This window comes from Pelodiscus sinensis, chromosome 28 (assembly GCF_052426305.1).
Source record: "Pelodiscus sinensis isolate ZL-2025 chromosome 28, ASM5242630v1, whole genome shotgun sequence".
NCBI classification, from domain to species: Eukaryota; Metazoa; Chordata; order Testudines; family Trionychidae; genus Pelodiscus; species Pelodiscus sinensis.
Genome location: NC_143079.1, coordinates 10461074 through 10487629, shown reverse-complemented (window position 1 = coordinate 10487629; position 26556 = coordinate 10461074).

The following is a 26556-nucleotide window of genomic DNA, read 5'->3' as shown; positions in this document are numbered from 1 at the left end:
CAAACAGCCGCTTGCCTCCGCTGTTTGGGGAGCGCAGCGCAGCCCACCACGGAGGGAGGGGAAGGGGGCGGGGAGCTGACGTACACGGCCAGGGGGCGTGACCATGTACGTCAGCGTTACAGATGCACAGACAATGGGCTACTATATATATGATGTCAAATTAAAGAAAAACTTAACAATCATGTCTAATAATGCTCAGCAAATGCATCCTTGACGTTGGTTTTATGTATGGCTTGCCCCATTTTGTCATCTTACTTATCTTCGTAGACAGTTTAGTATTTTGTTTATTCTTAAACCTTTTTATCTGGTTATGTTTTTTTTTTTTTAATATCAACCCTCAGATTTTACACAAAGAACATGGGATTCATACCTTGAAGAGATTCAGACCTTGTGTTACCACTATTTATGGAAGAGTCCAGGCCTCACAGCAGTACCTGTGTATTTGTGTCCACATAATGGCTCATAAAATAGGAGAGGTACCTATATAAATATGCAGAATATTAATAAAACTTGTTCAAGTGCTTGTTCATGTGCATGCCAATTAGTTGTCTGTGTGTGTGTGCACGGACAGGAGCCAGAAGATTTTTGCGTAGCAGCAACTGTGTGGTCAGCTTCAGTGCCCTCTGGAATGGTGCAGATATAACGCTTAATGGCTTGCTGACCCGCCAACCCCCCAGTTCCGTCTTATCGCCCAGGGATGGCTGCTGGAACATCTCGCTCTTCCTATTGCAAGCATTCCTAGCAGCATTTAGTGCTTAGAGTTAAAAGCAAATGTTAAGCTAAGGTCCTGAAGACTAATGCAGTAAATTCGGAAACTAACAGTATATACTTGGCATTGCCAGTTCCTGCTAAATGGCTTCATTACCACTTGCATGGCTCTTTCACAGGTTCAGAGTTCTGCTGATAGGTCTGGCTGGCTTTTTCACTTTTAAATTAACCAGATCCTTTCCAGAGGATGCAGAGCCCCAGAACATGGATAGAAATCGGCGAGTGGGTGGACATTAAGACCTAGTGGTGCCCCAAATTTCAGGCACCCTATGCAGCTGCATATTCTGCATATGGGTAAGACCCTGGATAGGTAACACTAAACACAAAACTGAAGTCTTCTAATTTCCAGGATTTCTTTGATAAAGTACACTTAAGACTTATGTTGAAGAATGGCCTATGCCATAGAATTGAATTTCAGACACTATTCTCTACACCAGGGGTCTCCAACCTTTTTAACCACAAGATCACCTTTTCAATTTAAGTGCAATGTAAGATCTACTTCAAACCCAAATTCCCTTGCCCCACTTCCTTCCCGCCCCTTTTCTGAGGCTCTACCCCTTCTCCGAGGCCTCACCTTGATCACTCCATCCTCCTTTCCCCCCCATCCTCACTCACTTTCACCAGGCTGAGTTAGGGGGTTGGGATGCAGGCTCTGGTCTTGGGCCAAGGACAGGGGATTGGGGTTGAGGTGGGGTTTCAGGGTGCAAACTCTGGGAAGGAGTTTGGGTGCAGGGGGACTCACGTCTGAGGCAGGAGTTTGGGTGTAGCAGGAGGTGCAGGACTGGGAGAGGGGTTCAGGAAGCAGTCTCTGGCTGGTCACCATTCAACTGAGATGGCTTCTGGTTGGTGTAGCAGTGGGAATGAGGCAGCTTACGCCTGCCCTGGCCCTGCACCACTCCTGAAAACAGCTGACACATCAAGCAATAGCTTCATGGACGCCATGTGCTGCCCCATATCTACAGGCACTGAGCCCACAGCTTTTACTGGCCACGGTTGTCCATTACTGATCAATGGAGCTGCAGAAGAGGTGTCTGCAGGCCGGGACAGCATGTGGAGAACCCCTGCTCTGCTTCTCTCAGGGGCTGCAGGAATATGCCAGCCGCATCCAAGAAGAGTAATTACCATAGAGAAAATTACTCCAGCCAGGACAGGTTTTCCATTTTAGAACTCACTACTTAAAGACTTAAATTTAAGTGTAAAAGAGAAATGAAAGTAATGAAATGCACAGACTAGTCAAAAACCACTACTGTTACTGCTTGCAAAGTATGTAACAACAACCCCCCATATATGTGTTGTGTTGGGAGATGAGAGAGAAGGACAGTGTGGCTGTGTCTACATTGGCAAGATTTGCACAAAAGCAGGTGCTTTTGTGCAAAATCTTGCCACCTGTCTACACTGGCTGCGAGTATTTGCGCAAGAACACTGACGTTGTAATGTACAAAATAAGTGGTTCTTGCACAAATACTCTGATGCTCCCGCTCAGGGAAAAGCCCTCTTGCGCAAGAGGCCAGTGTAGACAGGCAACGTTAATTTCTTGCGCAAGAAAGCCCGATGGCTAAAATGGCCATCGGAGCTTTCTTGCGCAAGAGAGCGTCTGCACTGGCACGGATGCTTTTGCGCAAAAGCACATGCCAGTGTAGATGCTCTCTTGTGCAAATACTTTTAACGGAAAAACGTTTCTGTTAAAAGTATTTGTGCAAAATCATGCCAGTCTAGACGCAGCCTGTGTGTTTCTGAGAATGGCAGAGACATACACAAAGGCTACGTCTACACTGGCCGCCTATTCCGTAATAGGCATGCTAATGTAGCACTTGGGAAGAGGCAAATGCGCGGGGGATTTAAATATCCCCCGCGGCATTTGCATTTTCATGGCCGCCGCTTTTTTCCAGCTTGTAGATAAGCCGGAGAAAAGCGTCCAGACTGGCGCAATCCTCCGGAATAAAGCCCTATTCCGGAGGATCTCTTATTCCTACTTGAAAGTAGGGGTACAGTCTCGGCTTGACAAAGCCCTGGCCGGGTTGATTTAGTTGGAATTGGTCCTGCCTAGAGCAGGGGGCTGGACTTGATGACCTTCTGAGGTCTCTTCCAGTTCTATGATTCTATGATTGAGGGGAGAAGGGACACCTTTACTTCAGTCACAGCAAGCAGGAGGCTCCCAAGGGGGCAGCTCCAAGGCAGATGGCAGGAGCAGCATGATGGTGGGTGGAGGGACAACTGAAGTGCCAGTACTTGAGAGCTTTCCAGCCAAACCAGTGAGGATCCCCTGTCAGAGGCTTCAAGATCTACTGGTAGATCCTGATCTACTGGTGGGTGACCACTGCTTTATAATAAGCCCTACAAACCTGTTATCCAGATACCTCAAAAAATTGCTGCTTGGGAGCTTTCCAACAAAACTTCATTTGCTAAAAAATGCCCGTGGGAAAGGTTAAGTTCAGTGAATGTCCTTAGCTGACAAAATGGTTTGGAGGAAAACGTGAAATTGTCCAAACAGCAGGCTTCTGGGTTTTGTGAATGAGAAGTTTCATTTTGGCACCAAAATTGTTTTCTTTTTGAAAGTTTTGTCAATGTATATATTATAAAAGAAGTTTAAAAAGTCAAAATTGAAATAAAATATGTTGACTGACATGATCAGAGAGGTGTTTTTTTTCTGGATTACCAGTTAGCAGAATTGTTTAATATTTTCGCTGTTCATCCTGATATGGAACAGGAAAACAATTTCCTAACAAATTTTGCCCCCAGTCTTTGATAAAACAAGGGGGAGTGGATCACAGCCTAGTTTGCACTGTATTTTTGTACAAATGTATTTTTATCCTCTGTTCTTAACTTTCCCCTATTTTTTGCACAGTAACAAAAAAATCTGTTCAATAAATAATGTCTGCTTCTTCCAAAATTCCCGCTTCCTTAATAGTTTGTGCAAAAAAAGAGAGAAAGAAAGAAAATGGAGCTTAAAAATAAATGCCACATCCATCCTTGCTAAAATGCAGTTCATTGAAGATGAACATCCATTTAAATCAATGGACGTTACATCAGACATGAATTTGGTCCCTGATATAACAGTGCTGAGTTTGTAAAAATGACTGAAAGGGCAGGAAGCCCAAAGTCATAAAGAGGGATTTACAAGACAAACAAGGACCCTTGTAACCTCACAGATAGGAGTAAAAATGGTAAAATAAAATAATCTCTTAACCTGAACTTTAATTATTGGATTAAGGGATGGGGGAAGGAGGCTGAGCCATTTAATATTCATTGATTAAAAGGGAGAGTGGAACAAAGAATTTTAAAGACAGGTACAGATTTAGCACTGAAGTAAAACTTGTCTTAAGACTCATGTGACAGAGGATTTCATCTCTATAAATAGGTTACTTACAGACTACTAAAGTGCCCACGTGTTCCAAACATGCATGCCTAAAATCAGTCTTCTGGCCTGAGAATCCAACTCCATGTGAATATTTGTCAGGCATATGCAGAGAGAAGGAATACAGTCCAACTATATTGTGCATGAAGGGTTTGAACCAAAGTCCATTGAAATGAATGATAAAACTTCCACTGAATTCAAAGTGCTTTAGATCAGGCTTTTAATCAAAGCTTAATTCATTTTGTCTGATAATGAGTCATTTACTCCAAACAAAATCAATCAGACAACAAAGTACTTGGAGTTCCAAATCTCATGTAAGGACAATGAGTACCTCAGAGTATACAGGTCTGTAAGGTTCATCCAGGGAGAAATGGGATATAAATGAGTTGACTCTGTTTCCTGAAACCATTTCCTTTCCAGTTACTGCAAGTTGTTCCAAATTTCCTCTCCCCTCACTCAGCTGCTTTTGAGGACTTGCTTACCTGTCGGTTCAGATTTTTATACTCTGTCTTTCACTGTGGTGCCTGGGTGCCTTCTACTTCTCAATGTTGGAGGAAAGAAATAATGATCACACTTAGATTGGGAGCAGCAAGGGAATGGATTAAAGGGAGGGGTACATCTAGACTACAGGAGCATCTAGACTACAGCCAGTTCTGTTGACAAAGCAAGCCACTTTTTTGACGGAGAGTCTAGATGCTCTCTTTTGAAAAAGCACAGCATGGATGCAATAATGTCTTTTGTCGACAGAACTCTGTCAACAAAAGACCTTATTCCTCATAGAATGAGGTTTACTGACATTGATAAAACTGTTGCATTCTGTCAACTTACTGTCGACAGAACTCGGCGGAAGTGTAGATGCAGGTATAGTTTTGTCGACAAAAGTGAACTTTTGTCAACAAAACCCTGTAGTCTAGACACCTCCGCTAAGTGTTAGGTCACATAGGAAGACAGTGGCAAAACCAGGAGATAAATTAGCTCTTCTTAATAGTAGTCCAGTGCTTTCATCATAACACCAGCCTTCCACTCAGTTGGAATGTGCTATTGTTTTCCGTGGTGTTAAATAATCTATTTAATTCCATAGGTCTTATCTTAAGGAACATTCTGTGATGCTTATGTGTCATCACTACGCTGGCTGAAAAAATTTCAGCTGAACAATTTTTGACTGGAAACCACAATTTTGGTCAAAATCAAAACATTTCATGGGATTGTGCTGATTTTGTCAACACTTCAACGTTCCATTTTGTTTTGATAAGTTAAAAACATTGAATTATGACTTTTTTGTTTTGTTTTGATTCTTAATCTAAAATAAGATTATATTTTTATATATTTAATATTATGTTTTACATGATTGAAATGAAACAATTAGATATTTCCAAGACAAAATAGTTTCAGAATTTGTTCTTCGGTGCAAAAGAAAAAAAGTTTAGATTTTGAATTTTCATTCCAGTTCAGAACAAAAACAAACTATGAAATATCAGAATTCCCCACAGACAAACATTCTGTATTCCAGACAGTTCCTATGGGCTGTGGACTGTATCATGCCCACTCATGCATTGATGTGTTTCCTGTTAGACATCTTTGGGAGTGCACAGAATGGAGAATATTCAGCTCTCTCTTTTTCTTCGCCCCATGTTGAGGACATTGGCAGGTTGTAACTGGAAATGTAAATAAGACTCATAGTACAATATATTCATTTTTATCTGACAGATGCTGAACATTAGACCTTATCCTGAAGATTGACTATGTACGTATTGTGATGGGTCAGGACCCCTTTGGGACTGCTACCTGATGTACCGAGACTCACTGAGCCTGCTTTCCCTGACAAGCTGGGCATCCTGTAATCGGGTCTTGTTGATCCAGATACAAGGACAGGAACATCCCCCACCTCCAGACGCTCCCTGAAAGCAGCACGGTATGAAACCTTTTTCCAGCACTCAAATACACAATCTCTCTGGGAGCTGAACCCAAGATAAATCCCTCCTATGCTGTATAGAGATCTGGACAGTATAAGCCAGGGGTCCCCAACGTGGTGCCTGTGGGCTCTGCGGTGCCCGCTGGGGCATTTATGTGCACCTGTGCTGGTGTTTTAAAACAGCGGTATCCAAAGTGGGGGTGTGCACACCCCAGGGGGTGCACGAGACAATCGGAGGGAGTGCATGCTGCCGCGCAACAGCTGAGAGGGGAGATGCTGGTTCACAAGACTTCCGAGGGAGCGCATGCGTCGCGAACACATGAGATTTAAAGGTGCCATGATTTTTTTGGGGGGGAGGGTGCTTTTTATGCTCAACATTTGGACATCCCCCCCTTTTTCTTAATGTAGAATTTTGTTTAAAAATGAATTACCCCCGCCCTGCCCCTCCATCTGAGACCCCGACCTTTCTGTAAGCATGGAGTCGGCTCTCGCACACCCCTTGCCACACCTGTTGGACCCCTGTCTCAAGGTGACACCAGGTCACTGGAACACTTAAGCGTTGATGTATCTGAATGCTGGGTATAGTCTAGGAACAGGAATAGAATAGCTAGGGATAGAACCAAGTAGTCCTAACATCCCATCTCCTGCTCTAGCATTCAGAGCACACACCCTCCCAGAGCCAGGGATAAAATCCAAGTGCCCAGAGTCCCACATCCCTGCTCTGAACATTAGAATATGTTCCCTCAGGCTATGTCTACAGTATATGCTTCTTGTACAAGAAGCCTTTCGTGCAAGAGTTTTTGCACAAAAACTTCTTGTGCAAGAGCAGGTCCACACCTCAAAGCACATCGCAAAAGCAATGTGCTCTTGTGCAAGAAAGCATCCACACTGCATGGATGCTCTTGTGCAAGAAAGCTCAGGTGGCCATTCACAGAATGGCCATCAGAGCACCTGTGTTTTTCCCATAGGGGTTTTTTTGTGCAAGAAACCCCTCAAGAACATCCACACTTGTCTTCTTGTGCAATAGCTGTAGCGCTAAAAGCAATTATGCCTCAGAAAAGGAGGTTTACCTGCGGCAGAAAAATCCCTCTGTTCTGCCGTTTTACTGCCCATTTAATTGCGCAAGATCTCATTTGAGGTGTGGATACTCGGCAGGTTTTTGTGTAAAAACAGCTGGTTTTGCACAAAAACCATGTAGTGTAGACGTAGCCTCAAATAACTGTGGCAAAACTGCCCCAGACTCACCAACCTTGGGCATGTCTACCCTGCCCTATAGTTCGGATAAAGGGCAGTATGGACATGGCCTTAGTTTGCAAGTCTAACTACTTGACTGCACTGGCTCCCTGCTATCAGCCTGTTTAATTAGAGTTGGGTTTTATTAGTAGCAGCTAGTTCTTGCACTACAGAAAAAAGGGGGGTATTTTTAGCAAGGGCAAGACTCTCTGGTAATGTCAGACACATTATTAGTTTCTGTTTAAATATTTTAAATAATTTAATAAGATTTTTAAAATGTCTAATAGTGCAGTAGCTTTTTAAAACCAAAACTAAAAATGCTTTATCTCTTTTTGTAACACTAAATGAACTTCATGTAAAATAGTAAGGCTATAATTTTAATTGTTTTAGGATTTTTTTTTCAAATTTGTCCATTTTGAAATTGATATGTCCTCTCTCGTTTTATATTAGAAGTATGGGCCTTTGCTTGTCCATAATCAGCATTTATTCTGATCCTTTACCCTCTAATACTTGCAAATCCAGCTGTGATCTGAAAGTGCCCAAAGATAAATCAAACTAGGGAGTTGGAAAAGGTCACATGTGAAAAGAGTTTGAATAATATGAGCTAATTCTACTTTTCTGAACACAGTTTCATTGGGGTAGTTTAGAGAGGGGTGTTTAGGTTACTGAAATTACACTGTGAGAATTCATTTTTTGTGTTATCCATCTTGGTTTGATTTTGAGTATGCTTTTATTTTTCTCTCATTAATACACTGTGATATATAGTGCACAACACACCATCTTTACTAGGCAACATGCTGTTTTAAGTGTCCACCCTGACATATCAGTAGAAGCAGTGAGTACAATTTTTTATTCCTTTATTACAATACATTTGTAATACAGGTTTTTGGTGCACTGCTGAGAGGATCAATTCAGGACAAATTGCTTAGAGACAGAGTTAATTTACAGCCTAAGACTGGGGGGTCTTCTACTATAAAGCACACCAAACCAGTCACAAAGAGCACTTCTGTCTGCCACACTGATTAACCACAAATCACACAAGCAATCTCTTTTCACACTCCAGTTCTCCTGCACCACCACCACTACCACCGCTTGTTCAAACCAGAACAGGGTCTTCCATAGCTTAAGGACCAGCCACTTCCAATTCCCTGATCAATTTATAACTCAGATCTTACCCAAAAGAGTGCGCTGTGCCAATCCTTTAGACTCTAAAATCTAAAGGGTTGTTCATAAAAAGAGAAAAAAGAAATGGTGAGAGTTAAAGTTGTTAAAGGAATCAAATTGCATATAGCAATTGCTAAGTTCTTGGTACAGCCTTGTAGTAGAGATGGAATAATTGGCTGTGTCGAGGGGCGACGGGCTCTCGGAGGCCTCTCAAACTTACTCTCTTTGACTGAGGGACCTAGCAGCCACCCAATCTATTTTCAGAATGGGCCAACTGCCTCAGTTAGTATACTAGACCCTCTATTCAGGGTATTACGACCCAGCAGCATCAGTCAATAAGGAAGTCCCTCTCTTCAGGGAATTACGGCCCAGTGGCCTCAGACAATAAGTCCACTTGTATATTCAGGGTAATATGGCCCAGTGGCTTCAGTAAATAAGTCCACCCCTGTATTCTCAGGGTATTATGGCCCAGTAGCCTCAATTACTACATCACAGAAAAAGCTCCTCCACAGCTCACTCAGTGAGCAATCCTGCCACAACATGCTAAGTGCATGAAGAGCAGTTCCCTGCCCTGGGCTACTTCCTACCAGATCCTGGCAGATGTCCTCTCTGTATTCTCACTCAAATCCTGCAGCTTCTCTAGTAGCATCTCTCAGCCTGGCTACCGCTGCCTGCTCCGGCTGCACTTCTGCCCCTCAAAGCTCCCTCAGCGCCTCCTTCCCCTGCAGCAGTCAGGCCTGCCTGATATGCTTTGATAGCCAGCCTCCCATTGGAGCATGCCCAGCAGGGCTGTGCGGGTGGGCAAAGGGAAGTCTGCCAGCTACAGTGTGGGGCTGATACACCCCATCACAGGCTGCCTCTGGTCAAGTCTCTGGAATACATCCTCTGTTAGGATGGGTCGTCAGTCCTTTCAAGCTTCAGGTCATAGCAGAGATCCTGCAGAAGTGAGAAGCTGGATTGAAGACAAAATGAAGGAATCCCCAGGACCCTGTTTATAACCTGGCCCACGTCGAGGGACTCCCATTGTTCTTGCTGTGTACAAGTATGTCATGTCACAAGATGGAATTTGACACCTGAGAAAGTCACCTGTCCATGCACAACTCAGTCCTTTTTAGGCAGCAGCCATTGCTTCCATGCTGGTCTGAAAGTTCACAGTGCAGCTCAGAGGAGAATTAGCACCAACCAAGGCTCACCCATCGACAGTTAAGTGCTGCTATTCACTTACCCAGAAGCAAACATTTGAAATACAAGTACTTAGCCAATACTCAGAACTTCAAATGTAAAAATGATACACTCATGAGAACCGTACAAACAGAATCAGCGAAGTATAAACTTTTCATACACCTCTTACTTGGCCCAACTTTGTAAAGATTTGGTGCAAACACATAATAATGATTGCAAAAGTAATTTGTGTATTTCTACCTGAATCCAGTAACATCATACCTTGCATTAAGCAATTGTGGTTTTGGGTTTTGAATTGGTTGCTTAAGAAAGCTTTCCCTGGAAAAGTTGGGTATCCTAATCTAGTCTAACCTATCACACACGTTTTGCCCTCCGTTTGTTTTGGTCAAATGGATACTTATCTCTGACTGAAATCTATGATTATGATACTCATTAATGTTGTGTTTTAATAAGGTCATTTCCAATGTGTTGTTAACAAAGGAGTAGATTTTGATTCTAGGCATAGTCCTAAGCAAGGAGTGGTGCATAACTGGTTGAAAATTTTCTGATGAGACACTGAAAACCATTGGTTGAAATCACAATGTGATTTCACAGTTCACAAGAACATATAGGTTTCAGCAAAACTTCAATTTGAGAAAAAAGATTTAACAGAAAGCATCTTGCAAAGGTCAAAATGTTCTGTTTTGATCTTATTGGAATAGAGGGTTTAGAGGGTTTTTGTTTGTCTGTTTCTGAACAACTTTCAAAAATATGTATTTTAACAAATTTTTCTTTTGGTTATTGTATTCATATTATATTACAATGCTAAAATAATAAGCCTTAGTTTTAAAACCCAATAAATATTAACTCTCTCTCTCTCTCTCTCTCTCTCTCTCAAATAAAAATACATACAACTAAATCAGAACACTTTGGTTTCATCAAAACAAAAAATTTCATTTGACCTGATTTTTTTTGTTTGTTGAAAATTAAATGTAGCACAACTGTAAACAGAGCTGGTGGTGTACACAGGACTGGGGAAATAGCTTGTGAAGGAAGCCATCATAACCCTTCCAAAGCAGCAGTTAAAGAGCAAAGACATGAGAGCTTTAAGCAACATTTCGTTGACCCCTACAACCACTCCTTTCTTTCACAGCATAAGTTGGCCCATAGAACCTGACGCAGTTGATCAGTGGTCTGATCAATATACTCCACTAGAGGCATAAGTAAGAACTCAAAAGCAGACACCTTTGGTTCATTGGATCTCATGCCCTACGTTCTCATGTATCGAAATTATTCCTTTGCCAATTTGATTATACAAATGGGCTCTCAGCTAACATTTCGCATCCCAAGATTTTGAGCCCCGTTTGAATTTTCACGACAAAGTAATAATAAATCCATCATGATTGTGGTTATAATGCAAATACAGACCCTTCTATTTAGTGGAGAAAACCAGGCCCTGTGTGACTTTTTTCAGCAATTTTTTTTTTACAAGTCTTCTCACAAATGACTTTCCAGTGGAACACATTTCTTAATTAAATAAGAGCTTAATTTTGCAATTAAGAAATTGACTAATTAGCCAGATTTTTCTTTGTCAAAAAGAAAATCTGCCTCAAATACTCTCGTTAAAAAAACAGATTAATAGAAAAATTAAGGGACGCTATTAGCAGCCCTTATAAATGCAAGAAATATACCCTACTAGCAACCCATATGTAACCCCTCCTGTTGGCTAGCCCAGTGTGAGGTTATTCAGTATAGGGGAAGCCTTGTGACTTTTTACACCACTGAGGGGGGCTAGTCCTGAGGCTGCTTGGTGTGCTCTGCGTTGAGTATGTGTGAGTGCACCTCAGACCAGACCCACTCCGACAAATCACCAGGAACAGGCTTTATTCTGTACAAACATAGAACAGGAAAACAGATCAGCAGCCCCTTCTCCCTGCATGCAGCCTGTGTGCTGCTTCTAGCACAGTCCTTGCTGAGACCCTGCTGGGGGCAGAGGGCACATCCTGGCAGGAATCAGGAAGTTCTCCCAACATGCCGCAGTTTATTGTCCACAACTTGTAGTTCCCAGGGCTGCTGCTGAAACACACTGGACCTTGGGCTACACACAGTTGATTATCTTAACCCTAGAAAGACTAGATTAAAAGTCCAGAAGGGACCACTGTGACTACCCTGAATGAATTCCTGTGTGAACTAGAGCGTATCTTGATTTACAGATTTCCAGTGATGGAGAATCCATTCCAACCCATATTGATATTCTGTCCCTTCCAATTGTACCCCATATGGCATGTGCTTCTTGGACAGATTCATTTTACACATAACGTACAGGCTGAACCTCGCTGCATTGATGTTGCTGGACCAGAGAGCACTTGGACCAGAGAGCCCCAACAGCTGGGAGAGGGAAGCAGCGGGTAGTCCAGCAGCTGGGGAGGCTGGCCTTCAGTAGCCCAGCTAGGGCCAAGAGCAAAGCCAGTCCAGCTGCTAAGAGCATAGATGGAACAATGACCAGGGGGTGGGGGACAGTGTCCAATGGAAGCCAGGAGCAGCAGCCTGCGCTGGGACTGGGGACGGCAGCAGGGTCAGCAACCATGAGGTGAGCCTGGAAGCCGTGCCTGGGAAGCTGGCAGACCTCAGAAAAGCCTAATGGCCAGTATCTCAGGGGCCAGAATTGACCTCCCCAGTCTGGCAAACCCCCTTGTTTGGACTGCTCAGGTCCTGAGAGTGCTGGACCAGTATTTTTAGTGCTGATTTTAATGCTGCTTCCCAGTGGACACTGTGCAGGAAAGCTCTCCCCTGCATGTTCACTGTCCCCAATGGCTACTCTCATATCACATCCCTCCGAACAGCAGCCCCTCCCTTTGCATGTTATGGAAAACAGTCCTTTCCCCAGCACATCTGGTTGTCCTGGCACAACCAAACCCTGACCTTGCTTTTAATCAGGAGAAGAGGACTGACAGACAGATGCACTCTAAAATGTATATATTCATTTTTAAGTACATTTCTAAATTATGGCTGTAGGGAAAAAGCTTGAAAATGTGACAACGGGCTCAAAATCCAGAGGACAAATAAAAGAAATAGAAAAATTTCCTTTGGTTTAAAAATCATGAGACCTTTTAAATTCTCATTTTCTGAGGGTCTAATTTAGGATTTTTGAAGGGTTAGCAATCCTGTGTTTGTGGGCTGATCATGTATTATGGTGATGGATGCAAAATTTGTATCCACATCTGTACCTCTATCTACAAAAATGAGCCACAGATATAAAGTGGATATCCACAAATTTGCAGGGCTCTAGATACAAAATTTGTAGCTGCATCTTCAGCCATATCTGCCAAAATGAGCTGTGGATGTCCTCATCCACATCTGCAGATACAGATACCTGCAGATATGAAGCAGGAATCTGTGGATTTGCAGGGCTCTAGTGATGGGACTATGTAGCACCTAACTTTCTCATACATATTTTGTACCCAATAACATAGTAATACCAAGCTACTCTGTGGCTATGTCTACATTACAAGGTTTTTGCGCAAGAACAACTGTTTTTACACAAAAACTGGCAGAGCGTCCACACCTCAAGCACGTTTTTGTGCAAAAAAACCCCCAAAACAGTAAATTGACAGACTCAGAGGGCTTTTGCTGGTATATTTATTCCTCTCCCCACGAGGAATAACTCCGTTTTGTGCTACGGCACATCAGAGCTTTCTTGCGCTTTTGAGGTGTGGATGTGCTTTTGCGCAAGAAATTTTTGAAGAAGATCCCTTCTGCAAAAAGCTTCTTGTGCAAAACCCTTGCAGTATAGGGAAAGCCTGTGTGCATGACCCTAGATAAAGCACCAGCCAGAAGGTATCTCTTTGGTTTCTTGCTGGATCTGCTAGAAAAAACAAGTCTCTCTTCATCATGTGAGGAAGAACAATAACATCCTGGGACTTCAATTCCCCAGTCCTATACACAGATTGGGGTTCCTCGCTCCCCTGACAGTGTGCTGGACCACTCGTTGAAATTCAAAGACAATCCCTTGGACTATCCGTTGGGTTCTGAATAACAAGTCTTCTGCTTATGCACTTGAAAGCAAAGCCCACTTGACTTAGATGGCCGTAACCTCATCACATCCACATTCTGATGCTGGGCCTGCTGACAGCACAGTGGAAGGCAAAGTGCATTTCTCCCCATGGCCCACTGAAGCTTTCATGGAGGTCCTGCATAGGGGACAGGCAGAGTCAGTACATGGTATCTTGCCCTCTTTTTTGTGACTGGAAGGCTAAAGCTTTTATCTCCTTCTCCATAGCTGTAGATGGAAAGTCTGATTCTCATTGACGCAAAGACCCTTGAAGCCATACAAACTGCATAAAAGGGCCTCAAAGGGATGGAAAACACTGTCTTTGTAAAGGGCCTCTCCAGCTGTTGCCATGAGGACTTGAGGCTGGCCTTGATCCCAAACTCTGGTTTAGGGGTCCTGTGGGAGATGGGGCACAGGAGGGAGGGATGGTGAGAGCCAGACCAGGAAGGGACACGGATGGAGTGGTGTGCACCAGTGTTCACAGTGTGTTCCAGAATCGCGGGAATGCAAAGGTGGCTTAAAAGTCAAGCTGGACCTTGAACTTGCATTGGTGCTAGGCAGCTCTGGAGCAGTTTCCTGTGGTCGAGTCATAGAATCATAGACTCATAGAGCTGGCAGAGACCTCAGGATGTCATCAAGTCCAGCCCCCTGCCCAAGACAGGACCAACCCCAGCTAAGGCAAGACCAATCCTGTCACGGAACAGAGAATCAATTCCCCCATAAACAACACTTTTTCTTCTGCTTTGTAATGCGAAGAGTGTGACTGTTATGTGGTTTTGCACTGCCTTACAGATTGCATAGCCGCATGTGCATGAATCAGAATGCCCCATGCACACCAGGCTAGCTTTTTTGACTCCTCCTGCCTGGAGACGAATGGTTATGCCTACACTGCAATGTAAGCCCAGAGTTGGGAAGGGGGCAATCCAGGAACCCTGGGTTTGAAAGCCATAGACTAGAGCAGCCCCACTGATTGGCGATTGTAGGTTATGAATTTTTGAGCCTGAGCTCCACATCGGGGTTTCAGTAACCACATTGCAGTACGCAGACGCAACCCAACCATATCCCAGAGTTCCTAGCTCCCTCCCTAAATGTGGCCACTCTAGCCTTGTGTTTGGGGCACAGTATACAAGTGACAGACAGTTATCAGAGCCCATCAGCACATCCTGATGAGCCATCATTTGGGTTTGCCTGCTCCTGGCAACTGTCACCAGCAACGTGGAGCGTCACCATTTCAAAAGATTTCTTGTTTAATGCTTTCATTCTGGTTTCAGGAAAGCATCCAAGAGACACTGGTGGACATTTCAACAGAATTTTCTGACCTTCTGAAGGCATTTGATAGAAGAAGAAGGAGGGCGACACAGACAAGGCTTACTCAAACTGACTGCTGCTGCTTGTAACGTTGGGTCTAGCCACTAACGCCTTCTCTATAGACGGACACTTCTCGAGCAGGGTCACGAGCAGAGACTGGAGAGAATACAACCCACAGGCTGCGGCTGGCCAGCAGTGGGCCCAGAACTTTTACATGAAGAAAGCTTCATTTCTGGAACTTTGTAAACACCTCGTCCCAGTCTTCCAGCATCAGGGAGCAAGCATGAGGGTGGCTCTATATGTTTAGAAGCAGGTTGCTATAACTTGTCTGGAGGCTGGTTCCAGATGGTTCCAGGTCCATTGCTGATCAGTTCAGTGTAGAGAATGTCACTTGTGGGTCAAGTGGTGGCGAGGGAGCCAAAAAAATTTCTGGGCTCCTGGGCTGGGCTCCTGGGCAAAGTTGCTGTGCTCCATGCTCCCCAAAGGGGTGGGGCCTCTGGCATTAGGGACAGGGTTGGGGGCAGCTGGCCCTCAGCACCTCCCAGAGCACACCATGATGGGCCTCTCTCCCTCCCAGGTAGCCCTGAGAACCACCTGGAGCAGTCGCTCGCTTTTCTCCCCCCATCAGTAGTCCTGGTAGTGTCGGAGGTTTCTGAGGCAATCAGGCAAGTGGTCTACCCAGAGGTGGTGAGTATAAACAGTCACCCTGAAGTATCTACTGGTTTTGAGAGAACAGGGTTTCCAAACAGTGCTGGAGCCATTTGAGAGGCTCATGTGACCGTTGTTAGTCCTCCTCAGGGAACACATGTGTATATAAACCTCAAGGGGTGCTATTCTACTGGTATGTAGAAGCTTCCTTCATGCTGCAAAACACTGGAATTTGGGTCCAAGCCTGGAGGGAACCCAGGCTCTGTTTCTTCCTCCCTGAGGCTCAGCCCTGAATAGGACAGGTGAATATCTAGGTGGAAGAGAGGCTTGGGCTTGCCTCTGAGCCTGGCTTACATTGCCATGAAAACATGCCCAATAGCTGCATAAAACGCAAGACAAGAGGGAATCAGGCCAGATGCTTTCCTTTACTGTTCAGAGCCAGCTAGTTGTATTGCAAGAGTGCTAAAGATCCCAATGTTCCCATCAGCTTTCCTCGTTTGATGGCACTGCTGCCTTGAGCTTCCCACTGCTGTCACTTTTAAACCATTCTTTGAGGTGGACACCTGAGATCATTAAAAATCAAAAATCCCAATCAAAATATATGGCTAGACAGAGCCTTGTTTGTAGTGAGAAGCCAAACAAAAACAGAGATAACTTTCCTGCACTTTCATTAGCAAATAGAAGCTGAGATGCTTTTAAGAGCTCTACAAAGCAAGTTATTTACCCTCCATGTGATTTTTAAAAGTCAGATACAAAATGCAAACCTGACATGAACAGCTTTATAGAATGCAGGCAGGGAATGTGCAGAGCCAATGAACAGCCTCTGGGCGTGGAGTGGTCAGCTGGGCTTATGGAGAGCTTCTGGGTTGCTATAGTGGTTGGGGCTTCTGCATCCCGAGGGGCTGGCTGATGGATCAGGATATTCAGAGCTGCCATCTTCCCACCAGCCACCCCTTGTTCCTGGTCTCCCAGGTGCATTTGTGCGGTGGCATCAGTGTAAATTCCCCTCGTCTGGGTGAGCCCTAAAACCAAAGGAAACGGGCACGGTAGTTGATTTGCTGTGGCCCTTGATTACAGCTTCTCTAGCCTGATTAACTTCAGGCACAACATGTGCACACTCAGGGGGAACCTCGTCCAACCTTGCTTTTATCCTGGTGATGAAAGGCTGATGAGTTTTAAGCTTCATAGGGTAGCAGCCCAGCAGGCTGCTCTGTTTAGCGGCAGGATTTCCAACTGTTTCACAACACTTCTTGATTTCTTCCCAGGCAGAGGAACTGTAAGAGAAATGTAGAATTGCTTTTTAAAGCTCTCAGCTTCCCTGGCCAAACAGAAGCAGGTAAAGACCTCCCCTCAGCCATATTTTCCTTGCCCTAATTTTTTCGCCTTATACCACATATTCTTCTAATGAACAGGCATGCATGTTCACTGCTGAAATAACCCTTGTACCTGCCCCGAGTCAAATAAATACATGCCCCAGGCCTGAGAGCATTGCCGTTGCCAAATATCAAGCCTGACTCTCGCATTGCTCTTAAATGGTTATTGAGAGCTTTGTCACCAGCTTTACCGGCAGCTCAGTGTGGTCTGCTGAGCTCATTCAGAGACTGGTCTTTGCTGTTCTATCAGATTGCAAGGCTTTGGTGCTTTTAGTGAGAACGAAATAAAGAATGAGCAGCGTGAGAAATATTTTAACCCTTGCTACACTCACAGGTATTTTTGGGATTTGGTGGAGCTCTATTTTCTTCCCAGGCTACTGACTAGCAAGACTAGTTTTATTTTGGAAGGGATGAAAATTAGTTTGAACAGAATTCACAGCAGAAGGCTGTGTCTTGTATGGCACTGAGAATCAGTAGTTCTTTTACAGATGTAATGAGATTTCCCCTCATATGAAGATAAAATGAAGTGACTGAAAATCCCTGTAGATCTGCATTTTTGGGTGCCTGAATACTTTTAACAATATGAGTCTAAGTGATTCAGCAACCAAATTGCTATTTTTCAAAAAGCACTGAGGCACTCAATGACTTTTGCTGGAACTTGGTGCCTAAATCACTTCTGAAAATGGGACTTCAACTCTTTAGGCAATTTCAAAAATGTTACCCTTCATCTCTTTGTAACACAGTTTTCCTTCCTTTTAAAATGGCTATGAGATCTGCCTTATATAGGGGAGGTAAGAGTTCTGCCTATTAACCTTTTTTAGGTATGTCAAATTACAGGGGCATTGTAACTAACAGGGTTGTGGATTCGCTTCAAGACAGAGGCGATTAGGGATAGATAGTTGCTTTTATTAATCTTACTATGAAGACAAACTTAATACTGTCAAATAATTACACAGCTACTACAAAATACAAATCTTACTACATCACTACCATTACAGGATTAATACTGGCAAATATACAACTACTGCAAACTAATCCAAATAATTAGCATAGGCAAAGCAATACATATACATAAGCAACAGGCACTTGGAAATTCTTATGTCCCTTCAGGTCTGCGGGGAGTTCCGTTCTGGTCACCTCGCACCAGGCTGCAGTGGACATGGCTCCAGCTGGGGGGTCCAGGGCACCTTCTGAGGGTAAAGGTCTCTGGCGGGACCCCCAGCAGGTTTTATACTCCAGGGCTGTGTCTACACTGGCATGAATTTCCGGAAATGCTTAAAACAGAATAGTTTTCGTTATAAGTATTTCCGGAAAAGGAGCGTCTACACTGGCAGGCTGCTTTTCCGGAAAAGCCCTTTTTCCGGAATAGCGTCCGTGGCCAATGTAGACGCGCTTTTCCGGAAAAGAGCCCTGAGCGTCATTTTCGCGATCGGGGCTTTTTTCCGGAAAAGACTACTGGGCTGTCTACACTGGCCCTTTTCCGGAACAGTGTTCCGGAATAAGGACTTATGCCCGAGCGGGAGCAGAATAGTTTTTCCAGAATAGCGGCTGATTTTGTACGGTAGAGCATTGTTGCTTTTCCGGAAATTCAAGGGCCAGTGTAGACAGCTCGCAGCTTATTCCAGAAAAGCGGCTGATTTTCCGGAATAAGTGGCCCAGTGTAGAGACAGCCTAGCTGTTTACCAGGTGTGCATGTACCTGGCTCAACACCATTCTTATCATTCTTAAGGGCTGAGTGCAAGGTCAAACTTGTTTACTGCTCAGTAGTTTCCCAGCTCAAGGCATGGGTTAGAGCTGATAAAGTCCAGCTGCTGTTTGGGCTTGCATGGTCCCAGGCTATGCTAACTTGGGTACAGCAGGGTTGGAAACTTCCATCCCAGGCCTGCTAAGCTTCATATGACTTTCATGTGACAGGGTATGCCTACACTGTGATAAAATACCCCCTGTGTTGAGTCTCAGAGTTCATGTCAGATGACTTGGGCTTGCAGGGCTAGGTTGAAGGGCTAACATAGCAGTGGGCCTAGGATCTGAGACTCTTTCCCTCACCCTTGTGGGATCTCAGGCTATGTCTAGACTGCACACCTTTTTCGACAGAGGCTTTGTCAACAGATACTGCTGAAAAGCATCTGTCAAAAAAGAGCATCTAAACCACGATCAGTATTGTCGACAAAGCAAGCCGCTTTTTTGAAAGAGAGTCTAGACACTCTCTTTCGAAAAAGCAGTTTCCATGCAATTTTTTTGAAAGAGTACTTTCGAAAAAAGGAGTTATTCCTCGTAAAATGAGGTTTACCGCTGTTAACAAAACTGCCACGTTCTGTCGACTTCCTGTTGACAGAACGTGATGGTAGTGTAGATGCAGGTATAGTTTTTTTCAACAAAAGCCAACTTTTGTTGACAAAACCCTGTAGTCTACACACACCCTCAGAGACCAGGACCCAGTCTGAGCCCATATGTCTACATAGCAGTTTTCTAAACCCCCAAGGCCAAGTCAGGTGACCCAGGCTGGCTGTAGCCATGTCCCATGGCTTTTGCTTCAATTTACTTGTCCTTATAGAGTCTCTGATGGTAGGCGAGATCTGTGAAGATTATTACAGCTCCAAAATGTGAACAAACAGGGCTGGTTAGATAATGGATACCTTGGCACTTAGCGCATAGGATAATCGGATGCCTTGGCTGAAGAATAGTTCCTCATGTGTTCATACCCAAGGGCATGGCTTCTTTCTCTGCTTTGGTTGTGGACTCTTGGAAAATATTTATGATTTAAGGAGACACTGCAATACCTAGGGCTCCTGGAGCATGTTGAGATCAGGATGAGATACTGGCACAAATCCATCGGGCACCAGACAGTGCCCAGCTTGGTGTTCCGGTTCAGTACTTGGAACCGTCTGGTCTTTCATGCAAGCCGATATGCAAATGACTTGGAGGCTATCGGAGCAGAAGGGTCAAACATTCATTCGGAGCGTTTTTCACAGGATTTCTATTACCAAGGAAACCAGATTCCATTGTCTGCTGTTTTTAGAGCTGCAGTGATAGCAGGAACCTCATTCTCTCCCAGGGTGCTGCCGACCTTACTGTGACTTCAGAGATGAAAAACAGCTATAAAATGTTGCTCCTGAGCCACTCAGGAATGGGGTTGTCTCCAGATGCTTCGCTCACGAGGGGAGGGTTTGAGGGCCAAAAGAGGGAGTGGGGACAGCCTGGAAAGCTTTCTGGGAAATCCAGGGCCATTGCTTCTGGGATTTTAGAGCATTTGTACAGGGAGCTGCCATGTACGGTGCCCTTTCCTCATCCTCGCGTGCTGTGCGGTGAGTGTCCTTTGCTCCTTTCTGCCCACCCCCCCAGCCAGAATTGATGCGGCGAGGCATTCCACGGGTTGCCATGGGAGCACACTGCTTGCAACATGGGGAATTTTCAATTTTATCCCTAATATCAACCAGCTATGGGATGACTGCCCCCTGGGGGTCAGGGTGGGGGTGCAGGTCCTGTGGTTGCTGTCCTACTGTTGTTGCTTGATGGGGCATTTCAAGGCACTGCTCCTCCCCATCTCCTGGGCATGGGGAGAATGTGGACACCTCGCACCTTCCAGAAAACAGGGGAGGGCAAAGATGTTCTGCCACTGTGGAGGCTGCTGGATTGACCACAAGAGCATGGGGGCAGGCCTGTACGCAGAGGGGGTGTGCGAAGGGTGTGAAAGCACTCCCCCATGGTTGCCCAAGTAGGAATAAGATCCTCCAGAAAAGGGCGCTTTTTCAGGAGGATCGGGGCCAGTGTAGATGCTCTTTTCCGGCTTTTCTAAAAGCCGGAAAAAAGCGGCGGACATTTTTATTTAAATGCCGCGGGGGATATTTAAATCCCCCGTGGATTTCCCTATTGCGATCTCTGAAATTAACATGCCCCTTCCGGAAAAGGGGCCAGTGTAGACGTAGCCACACTGTTTTCAAGTCTTACTGTTTCCTGTACCAAAATCTCCTGAAAGCTTAGGGATCCCTCTTCATACAGGACAAATATGGCCTGCTTTTCAGAGGGGCTTCAGGAGCGCAGCACCTCCGAAGGCCAGACCAATCCCAGGTAATGTACTTAGATGCTACATTTGTGAGAGAATGTATGAAGTGTTCCAATGAGCTCAAAATTGTTCAAATTTCCAAGGTGGTGAAATTATATAGATGGCACTGATCATTTCTAAAGAAAAAGGTTAGTAAAAATCAGACTAAGGTCGAATATCTCTTTATTCCTGTCATTTCCCTATCTGTTTAATTTTTCTCTGCAGCCAGTATGGTAAGTAACTACGGCAACCAAGTCTCTGTTTCTTCCCTCATCTTCCCCCACCGCTCTATGTCCTGACCTGCTTTACTGGAATAACCAGGAAGCAGTGGACACAATATATTGAGATTTTAGTAAGTGGTTTGATGTTGTCCCTTATGGCAAACTAATGCAGTGCAGTTTTGATGGAATTACTAATAGGTGAGTGCATAACTCTTTGAAAGACCATACTCAGTGAATAGCCATCAATAATAGTTCACTGTCAAAGTGGGAGGGAGTATCTAAATAGTTCCGGCAGAACTCAGTCCTGGGACCAGTGCTATTCAGTATTTTTATTAGTGAATCAACTCATTAACATTAATCATTAATCTTGTAACAAAGACTGTACCTGAGTATTGCATGAGTTAAACAGAGGAAGAGTTTCCTTCTGACAGCACTGCAGCCAATACCTGCCTGATCCAAAATACGATCTAAGCCACTTCACCCTTATAGCATCTTGTAGCAGCCAACGGAAAAACAACCAAGTCCTGGAAGTAAAACAAAGCACCACGCTATTAATCTAAGAAGGAAAGGCCTAATATGTGACTCCCTGGCCACCTATTATAAACTCCATCAGGAGAGTTGAAAAGCAAGACATGCATTTGTGCATGTGTACTTTATAGAGGAGTTACGTGTGAAGCTCTATACTCAAAGCCATGCTGATGAGGAACATGTAACAGGCTCGCTATTTAAGAGGATTGTATCTCTGATGATAACTCACAGAACATGTCAGATAAAGCCAGGGCAGGATGTTTAGTCAAGCCAGATAATGAAATGGAGTGTGTGGTTCACACTGGGATGAGCTGGCTGGCATTGCAGTAAATGTAGCTAGCTGGAGGGATGAAAGAATACACCCATATGGGGCCTAGTTCTCTATTACCGCGTGTATTGTAGAGCTCTTTGCATCAGTGCAAAGTTAGTTTCAAATGTTGCCAGATCTGAATGGCTTGACAGGACACAGAACAATGTAGAATCAGAACCTTACTATTGTTTTGGCTAGGAGATGCCATTTATTCTGGCTCAAGCAATTTTCAAAACTAAACTCGTAACGGAGGAATGGGAGCGGTTCTGGTCTGCCTGCTCCAAGGAAATGGAGCTGCTTTTGACCAGGGTGGGCAATAATTTTTTTCTGGGGACCACTTCAGAAATTTTTGAAGTGGCCCCAGGCTGCACCAGAAGAGGCGTGGCCTCAAGCGGAAAGGGCAGGGCTAGGACGCTTCCTTGCTTCCCCACCCACAAACTATGATTGGTCTGGTGGGGGGGAGCTTGTGAAGTCTTTGTCCCCCAAGAGGTTCCCCTTAGGTGCCCATGCTCCTAGCAGTCGGTGGAGACTTTGTGTGCTCCCTCTTCTGCCTCCAGGCCAATCAGGGCTTGGGGGTGGGGGAGCACACAAAGTTTTCATCCACCCTGCCAGGAGCGCGTGGTGCTTCCAAGTGCCATGCCTTCCAGGTAGGGCAGAGGCAGGGTGGAGGAAACTTTGTGTGCTTCTCCCTGCTCCCCGGCCTTAACTGGCCTGGGGGTATGGTAGCGGCAGGGCCCCCACAGGCCAGATCAACCTGATTGGTGGGCTGGAGCCAGTCTGCAGAGGCCTTTTTGCCCACCTCTGCTTTTGACTTAAGTCAAATAAAGGCCAAATTCTTTGGCTCAAAGTTTGTGCTGCTTTTGTCTATGATCTCTTCCTACTCCAGAAAGCTAAGAGGTTTTAATCAGAGCAGGTTAGAATCATAAAATCATAGAACCATAGAACTGGAAGAGACCTCAGAAGGTCAAGTCCAGCCCTCTGCTCTAAGCAGGACCAATTCCAACTAAATCAACCCGGCCAGGGCTTTGTCAAGCCGAGACTTAAACACCTCTAGGGATGGAGACTCCACTACTTCCCTAGGTAACCCATTCCAGTGCTTCACCACCCTCGTAGGGAAATAGTTTTTCCTAATATCCAACCTGGACCTCTCCCCCCACAACTTGAGACCATTGCTCCTTGTTCTGCCATCTGTCACTACTGAGAACAGCCTCTCTCCATCCTCTTTGGAACCTCCCTTCAGGAAGTTGAAGGCTGCTATCAAATCCCCCCTCACTCTTCACTTCTGCAGACTAAACAGACCCAACTCCCGCAGCCTCTCCTCGTAGGTCATATGCTCCAGCCCCCTAATCATTTTGGTTGCCCTCCGCTGGACCAATCAGGTTGATCCGGCCCATGGAGGCCCTGCCGCTACCATGCCCCCAGGCCAATTAAGGCCCTCCGCTGGAGGTTAGATGGGAGACACCCCCAGTTCTGTAGGTAAGCATTCTTTCTTCTTAGCCAGTAGTGAACTAGTCTTTCTCCTGTGCCAGGCTCCCTACCCCCAGCCCTTTGGATCACTGTGTTGTTAGATGTACTGCTCTTCTGATAACCTAAATTGAACGAAGTTTGTTTTCAAATTAATGATACACTCACACAAAATATTTGAGTATGTTAGAAAATGTTAGAATGCAGCAATTTTTTATTCAAAATGTAAAAAACTACAGAGATTATTCCTGTTTCCAGTTTGTACTTTATTGTAAGTTATTTATGGCAGGGAACATCTTTCTGTTCTCTTTGTACAGCTCCTAGCACAATGTGACCCTTGTCTGTGACTAGGGCTCCTAGGTGTTACTGCATTTTACATAAGACTATTTGCAGGATTTTCAAAGCACTCAATGCTTTCATACCTCTGCTTTTCTGGAAAGTCAGTTGTAAAGCTCTGACTAATTTTGATAGCTGCAGAGTTAGACCTACACTGAATGCCCTTGCAAATTCCATATTATATTCTTTAAATATTATATTTGCTGTTCTCTTAAAATATCTCTTTAGTGCACTTAATGCTCAGAATTGATGCATAGTACACAAGTAAGGTCTCTATCATTGTGAAATATTATCCTTGTTATTTGCTAGTCTTTTCTACCAAGTAAACATTATTGCTGAACCAAAATATGAAGAAATTAAGGGATTCTTTATCCTTTTACTAAGGGTGATTCAGGATCATTCTGAAAGAGGAGTAAAGTAAATCCGTATTACGTATTATGTAAAATTCAACACAATGGCTAAACATGCCACAGAAGAATTTCCCGCACTGCTACAGTCTGGGGACTGACTGGCAAACTGGCAGTTCTGCAGAAAAGGATTTGGGGATTATAGTGGATGAGAAGCTGGATATGAGCCAACTGTACGCCCTTTTGGCCAAGAAAGCTAATGGCATATTGGGCTGCATTAGTAGGAGCATTGCCAGCAGATTGAGGGAAATCATAATTTACTGGTGAGGCATCTAGTTTTGGCCCACAACTATAGAAAGGATCTGGAGAAATTAGAGAGAGTCCAGTGGAGTGGGACAAAAATGATTAGGGAGCCGGGGCACATGATTTATGAAGGGAGGCTGAAGGATCTGGGTTTATTTAGTCAACAGAAGATAAAAGTGTGTGTGGGGAGGTTATATCAGCCTTCAATTACCTGAAAGAGTTTCTAGGGTTCTAAAGAGATTGAAGCTAGGCTGTTCTAAGTGGTGGCAGAGGACAGAAGAAGTTACAGTGAGGGAGGTCTAGGTTGGATATTAGGTAAAACTTTTACCCTAGGAGGGTGGTGAAGCACTGGAATGGGTTATCTATGGAGGTGGTAGATTCTTCATCCTTAGGCATTTTTAAGTCCTGGCTTGACAAAGCCCTGGCTGGGATGATTGAGTTGGGGTTGGTCCTGCTTTGGGCAGGGGGTTAGACTAGATGACTTCCTGAGGTCTCTTCCAATACTGCTTTTCTATGCACCTTTGATTCTGTGCCACGTCCCTCTGGGGCATCTAGGAAAAAGAGAAGAAGCTGCTTCCACTACAGATTGCTCCTTCAACTCAGAAGGAAGGAGCAACTCAGTTTTAAAGCTGAAAATCCAGAGTTATCTCTCTGCTGAAAACTGTGATGGAGGGTAATCTGGCTGCATTTTTGTTAGTCATTGCATTTTTATTATTTTAACCACAAAAAAAGGATAATTCCATTAGTTATCTGCATTTTTTCATCATCTTGGGAAATATATTGTAAGTATTTTTTCCAATTTTGATGATGATTTGAATTTCTGAACTTTCATGGGAAAAAAGCCCCCAAACCAAAAAAGTCTACCATTTTCTCAGCCTGTTCTTTGATCAGTTCTAGGCATTACACAGACTTGATCCTCTTAAAAGATGGCATCGATACAATAGTTTAGAGGCTTTTATACAGTTCTGACAAAATGTTAACACAGATCATGCTTCTAATAGATACAGAGATTTACTACAGAACAGAGTGGATTTGGAACAACAAATAGAACATCATCTCCTCTTTCCTGAGCAGGTTAGTTAGGGTAACAAGCATGTTCTTGAATTTGTAATTCATCATTTTCTTTTTAACCTCTTCCTAATCTGGGTATATTTACTGAAACCCATGAGACTTAAAGCCAATGAACCAGACTAACCGTGACACATGAAAGGTTTGTCAACTGGAGATTTAAAATTCAACCTCTTCCTTTGGCATTTACCTTCAACTTCCACATAAATTGTACAGCTTGCTCCACAGGTGGAGTGAAGCACAATTACAGAGCAACAGAATGATGGAAGGAAGTAGACGCAAAAGAGCTTGAGTACTAAATCTGCAGAGGCTTGAGTTTCATATGTAACCTTGCAAGACCAGGGCATTAAAAATTACATGCAAGAAGAGATGGGAAAACCTAAGAACACTAGGCCAAAGGGCAGAAATTGCAGAGGTGAAGGATCTTGAGCCATTAATATGTGTTAAAGGGCATATTCAATAAGCAATGGTTGTCAGTGGGTGGGAGAAGAATTTAGGAGAATAAGAATTTAGTACTTTACCAGAAATTTTATACCTCAATTTGTCTGAATCACCTTTTTGCATGGATAGCCTCAAAATAGTCAGAAATGTTGAAACGGACAATATCTGAATAGTTCTCTCTCTCTTTTAAAACAGACCAATTATCCGCTATGACGAGAATAGAAACAGAAGGTGGTAATTTTTTTTACTCTGCTTAATTGCCTCCCAAAGAGGATAAAGCGGTTACTTAAAAAGACTATATCTTCATCTGCAGTGTTGAAATAATGCCTTTTGAGGATAACTTAAAAGGACAAGTAAAGATCCTTGGTTTATTAAGGAAAGCTGAGTCTAAATTAGCTGTGAGCTTCAACAAAACTTGGCCATCATTATGCATTCCTTCTGTGTCATAGTGAATAGTTCACGCAGCATGGGTATTCATGAACAGGCTCTACAAAACCTGGACAAAATATTGGGGAGTTGGCCT